This window comes from Hydra vulgaris, chromosome 14 (genome assembly GCF_038396675.1).
Source record: "Hydra vulgaris chromosome 14, alternate assembly HydraT2T_AEP".
In the NCBI taxonomy this organism is placed as follows: domain Eukaryota; kingdom Metazoa; phylum Cnidaria; class Hydrozoa; order Anthoathecata; family Hydridae; genus Hydra; species Hydra vulgaris.
In genome coordinates this window covers 41,760,129-41,769,138 of record NC_088933.1, presented here as the reverse complement: position 1 = coordinate 41,769,138, position 9,010 = coordinate 41,760,129, and the positions used below count along the sequence as shown (strand labels likewise).

The 9,010-nt window shown below is 26.8% G+C and overlaps 1 long non-coding RNA gene across 2 annotated transcripts; it reads right to left on the bottom strand.

The window, feature by feature from the left end:
- Positions 1-3,531: 3,531 nt before the first annotated feature.
- Positions 3,532-9,010, bottom strand: LOC136090774 (uncharacterized). 2 transcript variants are annotated; one of them, XR_010643711.1, is made up of 3 exons: positions 8,949-9,010; positions 4,032-4,099; positions 3,532-3,711 (listed from the first exon to the last, which is right to left on the bottom strand). It is a non-coding gene; the product is annotated as an uncharacterized LOC136090774 (long non-coding RNA). The 2 variants fall into 2 exon arrangements; XR_010643710.1 differs by lacking the exon at positions 8,949-9,010 and having other exon boundaries at positions 4,032-6,395.

Genomic DNA, 9,010 nt, shown 5'->3' with positions numbered 1-9,010 from the left:
CTGGTTTGGCGCAAAGCAAGGCGATCTATACTGTAGGCCTATTCATTGCGCAACCGTAAGCCGTGACTGGGGGCCTATTATTTTTTACGGATTATCAGCAACTCTGCTATAAAATTATATTTTGGAGTCAAAGTATGACTCTTAAAGAGTTTAATTAGTTTATTTAGAAATATTTATATTAAAATGTAATTAATAGTTAAAATTTTATATTAAAAAAAAATTAAAACAAAGAAAATATTTGCATATATTTTAACAATAACAGATACAAATCATTCTTTTCTAAACAAATTTATGATAACTTTAAAACTTTTAATGCAGGTTCTTTATTAGATCTTGGTGTAATTTGTGCACAAAAATCGTTTAAAAATATATTAGCAAGTGTGTTGCAATGTTTTTGATTAATTTCAAAATAGTAAAATTCAGAAACAAGCAAAAAGATGCCACTTAAGGATTTACAACAAACTTTATCTTTTATCGAATGGAATAAGACAAAGCAAAAAAAAACCCATTTGCAAACATTGTCTGGTGGAATTTTAAGACCACCACGATCTATAGACTTCAGGTACTCACCAAACTTTTCACAATAAAGTAATGTCTGATTGAACAAAATTTTTTCATTATATTCATTTCTACATACATAACCAGCAATATAAATCAAAGACATTTTGGTAGTATCAGAAATTGATGACTCTAGTTTTTCTAAATTGTCAAATATTTCACTACCTGCTTCACATAAAACATATGTAGAAGAAGCACACTCATGACCTGAACTAAAATCAAAAGAGTCCATGTCAATATTTAAAGATAACAACAGTGATGTGTGATTTATACGATTTACCAAACAATGTTCTACCATGGTAAAGCATCATTTTTTTGACATATACTTTATCATGAATAATTATACAAATTTTTTATTTTTCTTCAATGTTTTGAAGAAAAATAAAAAATTTAAAAAAAGTAAAAACTGAGTCTAAGAAACTAGCATTATCAATTTTGCAAACTTTTGATATTATGCGACGGCAATTGAAAATCGTTTCTTAGTTTATTGTATAAAGCACGAGATGTTGAAAAATATTCACAACTACGTATAATTGTATCAGATATATATATATTTTCCAATAAGTTTTGCAGAAATAATTGATATTTGTTGCTGAATAATGTTTTTCTTATGGTCTATTTCCATGACATCAGGGTTAAATTGTTGTATTTCCTCAAACCTTGACCAAGAATCAACAATATTTAAACGATTTTACACTAACTTTTTATAAAACATTTTCACAATGAAATGTTTCAAAATGTAAATTCTCAAAAATTTTAACAAGAAATAAAGGAATAGTATCATAAAACGTAATAGATTGAACATTAATTGTTTTTTCAATCATATATGCTATTACTGAAACTAAAAAAACCCTGAGATTATTTAATAAAACGTTTTAAAAATCAATGTACGTTGCTGTATCAGCCAATAAAAAAGTGCTAAGTTCATCAGTTCTAACATTTCTAACAATGCTTAAAGATTTCCATGTTGTGCGATGACGTGGTAATGGAGTAGGTATTTGACTTTAGGGTATTCCTGACCATACAGGCATTTTCGGTCTTTATTTCCCTTGAACAGTAACTTTTTCAAAAATCGTTAGCCAATGTAATTGGCAAATAACAGTTTCATCTGAAACTAAAAGATTAGAATTTGGAATACTTTTTATCCAAATATTTCTTTGTTCTTTATCTTTAAGAAAACAATAAACTGGTATTTTTTCAAAGCTTTTATTATTTTTGGTACTTTGGTAATTAGTTTTGCAGCCATATACACAACACTTTTTTGGCATCTATAAAGGATAATTATTTAAGAGAATATAAAAATACGCAAACCATAAAATAAAATTTTCAAACACGTTTTTGTCAAATAGATCACTACTCATATCAGTCATAATAAATGTAGTAAATATTAGGGCCCTGCGAATCGCTTCGATTCGATTCGCGAATCAAATGTCGCTTCGATTCGAGATTCGATTCGAAAAAAATGATTCGAGTTTTTCGAATCATTCTTTTATTTAAATTATTTTATGTTTTCATACAAACGGCATTAAAAAGTTTTCAAAATATCAATACAGTACAATCTGTCTAATTCGAATTTAACGGGGAAAAAAAAAAGTTCGAATTAGAGAGATTTTCGAATTATAGAAAGTTAACTTTTTTTCAAATATTCTGGTCAAAGTACGGAATAGAAATGAAACAAACAAACAAATAGTGATTCTTAGGCCTAAATGCAATATATATTATGTGATTTAAACTTTTACATTTCCAAAAAAAGTCAGTAATTGTAGATTGTCTTTTTGAGGCTTTTAAATCCATTTCAATGACACGATTTAAGAGCCTTCGTCAAATCATCTCCATAGTTAGAATAAAGACTGTAATTCTCGAGTACAGTGACAGCATGCATCGCTTCGTTCAGACTTGATTTTGTAGCATTGTCAGAAACACCAACGCACTTATCATCGGATTCCTCTTCAATATCAATAGCATCATGCTCAGAAGCTTCTGCAATGATGTCCTCATCTGATAATTTGTTGGCAGTGCAAACATCGAAATCTATGTCTACCAACTCGTCGGTCGTGAGGTTAAAATCTGCATCGAATTTTGTTTTTAACAATTCGAGATCATCTCTTAAGTTTTCCATTAAAGTCTTCTAATGATATTCCTGATTTTTTGAAAAAATTTATGAAGGTTTGATCTGGAATGGAATTCTATGATTTTGTTAGCATAAACATAGCAGTTAAGATAGAAAACTTAAGCATCTTGTTCTCTTTTTCTAAGCAATTTGCTTTTTCACTGCAAATGAGCGATATTTGGCTTTAAGAGATCGGATAACTCCTTGATCCATAGGTTGGGTGATCGATGTTGTTTTCGGTGGAAGAAAGATAAGTTCCACCCAATCAAATTTCTGCACGTTCCCAGTGAAAAAGCGCACATGGGATACGCGTGGATTTTTTCCACATGTAACCCATGTGGGGATTATTATTTTGTCCCATGTGGGTTTCATATGGTAAATCCCACATGGATTCCATATGGTAAATCCCATATGGGATACGCGTGGGTTTTTACCACATGTAATCCATATGGGGATTATTATTTTGTCCCATGTGGGTTTCATATGGTAAATCCCACATGGGTTTTATGTGGTAAATCCTACATGGGATATAGGTGGAAAATACGACATGCTATAGATCTTAAATGCCACATATTTTAATCCAAATGGTATAAAAGTAGTCAATACTAGACAAATGAAAGTCCGAATGCTTCTATGATAATTTTAAAAATTCTTTTAATTTAAAAATTACTTAAATAGTAATTTAAAATTAATCATCGAAGCTTTCAGAGAGGCTTAACTTAATCTGGTATTTGCTACTATATCCCATTCGGTATTCAAAACGTGTAGCATTTTTGATCTTTTACATGTGATGTTTTCCACCTATAACCTATGTGGGATTTACCTTAAACTATTATGACGAAATTTTATAAAATTAAAAAACGTGTTGCAAAATGAATTTATTTAAAAATAAATGCTATTAATCAATACATCCAAAACGAATATTAAAAATATTATTTTTTCTTTTGCGATTTACACGCCGTTTTTTGTCAATTGAATTAATTAAATCGCTTCGGCTTATATATATCGGTTTTTAGTATCTTCTAACTTTCTTCAAACATTTTCTAAAAAAAAAAAAATATAAATACAAATATATATAAATATAAATATAAATATAAATATATATATATATATATATATATATATATATATATATATATATATATATATATATATATATATATATATAGAGAGAGAGAGAGAGAGAGAGAGAGAGAGAGAGAGAGAGAGAGAGAGAGAGAGAGAGAGAGAGAGAGAGAGAGAGAGAGAGAGAGCAATTTTAATAAGGAACCTTATTATTCGAGCAATTTTAATTATTAGCCACTTTGAAGTCATTAATGACTACAATATTTCACAAATAATTATTTCCTAATTTATTACTTACAATGACTAACGTTTATGCGTAATTGAACACATATTATGCGTAATGATCTTGAACCCATGAGGAGAATCCTGAAAAAAAGTGATCAATAAGGAAAAGTAGTTAAACAAAAAAACGAAAACAAAAATGTAAAAACCTACTTTTTCAATGATGTAGACTTCTATAATAACAGGCCTTGACATCGCGCAAAATGCCGTAAAAACTGAAGGCCGATTAAACTTTCACTTTTACTTATATTGATATATTTTTATATTAGGTAGGGTGTAATGGCAGCCTATGTTTTCTAATAATAATCTCTAGTAAAAACGGAAATATAAAAAGAAAACCAAAAAATTGTTAAAAGATAATCATATTTTTCGTATTTCAAATTTCATTAAGAATATTTATGTAATATTAAATAGTATCAATAACAAGCAGAACCATAACAAAGTATATATCTATATATTAGAAAGATAACTGTATTTTTAATTTTTTTTGCTAAAAATGGTAACAATAAAAATCACCAACAATAAAAAACACCAATAAAAGTTGATTCAAGCAAAAAAAAAGTTTTATCAATATATCTCAACAGGGTTAAAGTCCTTATACTTGGCAACTTGTAGTCAATACACATACAATCATATAAACTTCGTCGCATAGCAAAATACTCACATATGCTCTACATATAATATCTGAAGTATATAAAACTTCACCAACATTAACTTTTCTCATAGCATTAAGGTGTTCGAATAGAATATTTGATTGAAGCGAACTTTCTTTATTTTTTAAAAATCTAACTGCTTCAAATAAAGCTGATTTTGTTTTTATTAACTTTAATTTGTTTACAGCTAAATATGAAATATTACAAATTGTGCCATTATGGTTAGCTACAAATGAATAATCATTGAAAATTACTAAAATAAATAATGAAACACCAAGTTTGTACATTTTTGATTGTATGTGTAAACTTTTTTTATTAAGCTGGAAAACAATAACATCGTTATTATCACTTAACAAAGATTGAATATCGTCAAATATAATTTCATCCTCTTTTAGAAAATCATTTAACTCATCTGGTAAAATGCTTCGAAAACCGCTTGAAGTTACATTTTTTCTAACTTTACTTGCTGGTGTGGCTAAACAACTAGGCGGAATATTTTAAAAACAGATGGTGGGTTTAAAGGTCGTTGCTTCCCATATTTGCTTTCAAAAGGTGCTTCATTTGGCCAATGCAGTTGACATAATGCTGTATAGTCTGTAACAATAAAACCAGTTCTTGGGATAGCTTCACTACATCTTTTTCTCTCCTCTAGATTCTTCGGGAATTTATAAATTAATATTTTTGTCGTAGTTGAGTATTGATATTTTTGTTGTAGTTGTAATTGATATTGTAGTTGTATAAATTGATATTTTTGTTGTAGTTGAGATAGTTCGACTTGCAAAGAGATACACAGCATTTTAAAGGCATTTTTAAGGCATTTTAATTATTAAAAAAACTTATCGTTAGTTTGACAATATTATTACCTTACAAAGTTAACGCCTTGAACCTTACATCAACATCAAGACAATAACAACGTTATTGTCTTGATGTTGGGCTATCTAATTTATAAACCAATCACATTTTAAAGATTTATTAAAAAAGCGCGAACACAAACTTTCATCTAATGTTAAAAGATGAAAATGTTAACACAGTATTAGGAATTGGCCTACAGTTTAACAACTTTGTTGCGCGATGTCAAGGCCTGTTATTATAGAAGGCCGCGGTCACACATAATATAATATTCTGAAACTAATAAACAAACATCTAAATTTCTATAAGTAAATTTATTCTTTGATCATTGCCTTCATATCCTATCTTATTTTCATATCATAATCTATTATGGAATTATTTATATAACATATCACAACAATATTATTAAATTTGTGATGTTCAAATATCATATGAACATTCTCTAACATGTTCATATGATATTTGAATATAGTTCTTGAGTATATTATCTGCAAACAATTGACTGATGCAAGTTCTAATGTTGTCAAAAACCAAGCATGCATGCATGGGACACTGCAGTGTCCCACAAAGAAATGCAGGTTTGAAAGTCAAATTTTCTTTATTAAAAAAAAAAAAAAAAAATAGGGAGGAGATAAGGAGGTTTCTGTAACTTTTTTTAGGCTCCAAAACTTTTAACTTTATATATAAAAAGGTTCATAAAACTTAAGGGACTAACGAAGTACATTGAGGAACAAAAACAGGATATTTACTGAAACTTTTAAATTTTTAATCTGGAGTACCACAGTGTAATTGGGAATAAAGTCTTTGGGTCCAGTATTCAAAGTAATATGATCTAAAGTAATATATAAATTAAATAAAATGCTTTAAAATGCATGCAGTTATACATATAACTCCTGATAGTTAACTATATGTATAACTAGTTATAAATAAAATTTATTATATAAACTTATTTTTTAAGGTTATGCTTGAACAAATTAGAACCAATTAATTCAAATTCAAGATTTAGTTCAAGTTCAAGTTATTTGTTCATTGTTTTTTCACTATTTTATATTTATTTGTTCAAATTTTTTAACTAGTACTAATTCTTACTACAGTAAGAATATTTATCATTGTTGAACGTGATTTTATTAGTAACTTAATTTTACTATCAACATATTTTGACAGCACCCTTTACATTTTAAATGATGACAGCTTTACTTTTCTATTGATGTTAAATTAATTACGTTTCAATAACTCAGATTGAATTTTAACTGAATTATTGTAAGCTTTGTAAGGGTTTGTTGTATCTCAAATGGTGTTGTAAATAAAGTAAAAATAATATATATATATATATATATATATATATATATATATATATATATATATATATATATATATATATATATATATATATATATATATATATATATAGTATTTAGGCTATGGGATCATCCATAAATGATGCCAGTAGATAGAGGGGCAGTGTGAGTTTAACAATAATTGACAATGGGGAGGAGATGTTGAGACCAAAATAATGTCAATTAAAAAATTGAATTAAAAAAAAAAGTAAAATATTTTATTTAAAAAAAAAGTAAAACAATTTATGCTAGCTATGAGCAGGTTTTAGAGGTATTTACACCAACAATGTGGTCTAAAAACTTCTTGCTTTTGTTGCTTAAAACTGTAGAGGATCATAGGAAAAACAATTTAAATTCAGAAATTAGCTTGCTTATCTGAAAGAATAATTTACGCATTTTTTTTTTTACTTTTAGTACTGTTGAGAATAAATGTATAACTGAACCAGAAAAAAATTGATGGTATATGCATTTTTTATATTATAATAAAAATTCAGATATACCATCATAATACGATAACAAAAACTGACATCATTTTCAATGGGAAATGGCAAAAAATTGACTGAGTTTGATAAAGGGTGAAGTTGTTCAACAAACCGGGTCATCATCTGACATCATTATGCATAGATGACCCTACAATTTAAGTAAAATAAGTAATCAATTTGCCATATTTCTCTTTAGAAAGTGTAAGAAAAAAGCATTGTTATGCTGAGAACCTACCTATTGAGCAAGCTTTGACCACCTATTTTACAAATTTGAGAGACAGAAGTGGAAGTGCGAATCGCAAAAGAACTAATAACAATGCTCTAAATTGATTTTAACTTTGTAGACTAGCATTAATATAGTATTTAGTAATAATACATGATTTTTATAATTTGTATTTATTTCCATTAATTATCAGTTGTCAGTCTCCATTTTATAAAATGAATTAAAAAACTATTTATTTATAGTATAATAATAATACATAAATACTAGTTTCCTAATGCTATTATCATCACAATGTTAATGGTATTCGTTTTAAAGTGAAATTTTGTATCAATTTTATTGTTTTAATGTTATATTTATATATATATATATATATATATATATATATATATATATATATATATATATATATATATATATATATATATATATATATGTATATATATATATATATATATATATATATATATATATATATATATATATATATATATATATATATATATATATATTACTTTTACTTTATTTACAACACCATTTGATATACAACAAACCCCTACAAAGCTTTCAATAATTCAGTTAAGATTCAATCTGAGTTATTGAAACGTAATAAATTTAACATCAATAACAACATAAAATCACGTTCAACAATGATAAACATTCTTACTGTAGTAAAATATAGTACTAACTGATAAATTTGAACAAATAAATATAAAATTAACAAAAACAATGAATAAATAAAAACATTAACTTGAACTTTAACTAAATCTTGAATTTGAATTAATTGGTACTAATTTATTCAAGCATAACCTTAAAAAATAAGTTTTTATAACAAATTATATGTATAAATAGTTATACATATAATTAACTATCAGGAGTTATATGTATAACTTTATGCATTTTAAAGCATATTATTTTATTTAAACATTACTTAGATCATATTACTTTGAAAACTGGATCCAGAAGCTTTATTATCAATAACACTGTGGTACTCCAGATTAAAAATTGAAAAGTTTCTGTAAACATCCTGTTTTTGTTTCTCAATGCAGTTCGTAAGTCTCTTAAGTCTTAAGGACCTTATTATATCTAAAGTTAAAAGTTTTGGAGCATAAAAAAAGTTACAGAAACCCATCCTATTTTTTCTTTTTTAATAGAGAAAATTAGGAATTCTTTGACTTTCAAACCTGCATTTCTTTGTGGGACACTGCAGTGTCCCATGCATGCAAGATTGGTTTTTGACAACATTTCAACTTGCATCAGTTAATTGTTTGCAAATAATTTACTCAAGATCTATATTCAAATAACTATAATATTATCCTAATAATACGTCTATTTGCACAAATCTTAATCTTATTTCTATAAGGAAAGATAAAAATTATTCGCGGTACTTACATACTTGCTTGCCATTCTCTTTATTAATATAAAATAATTTCTCACAAAATAAACGTAACGCA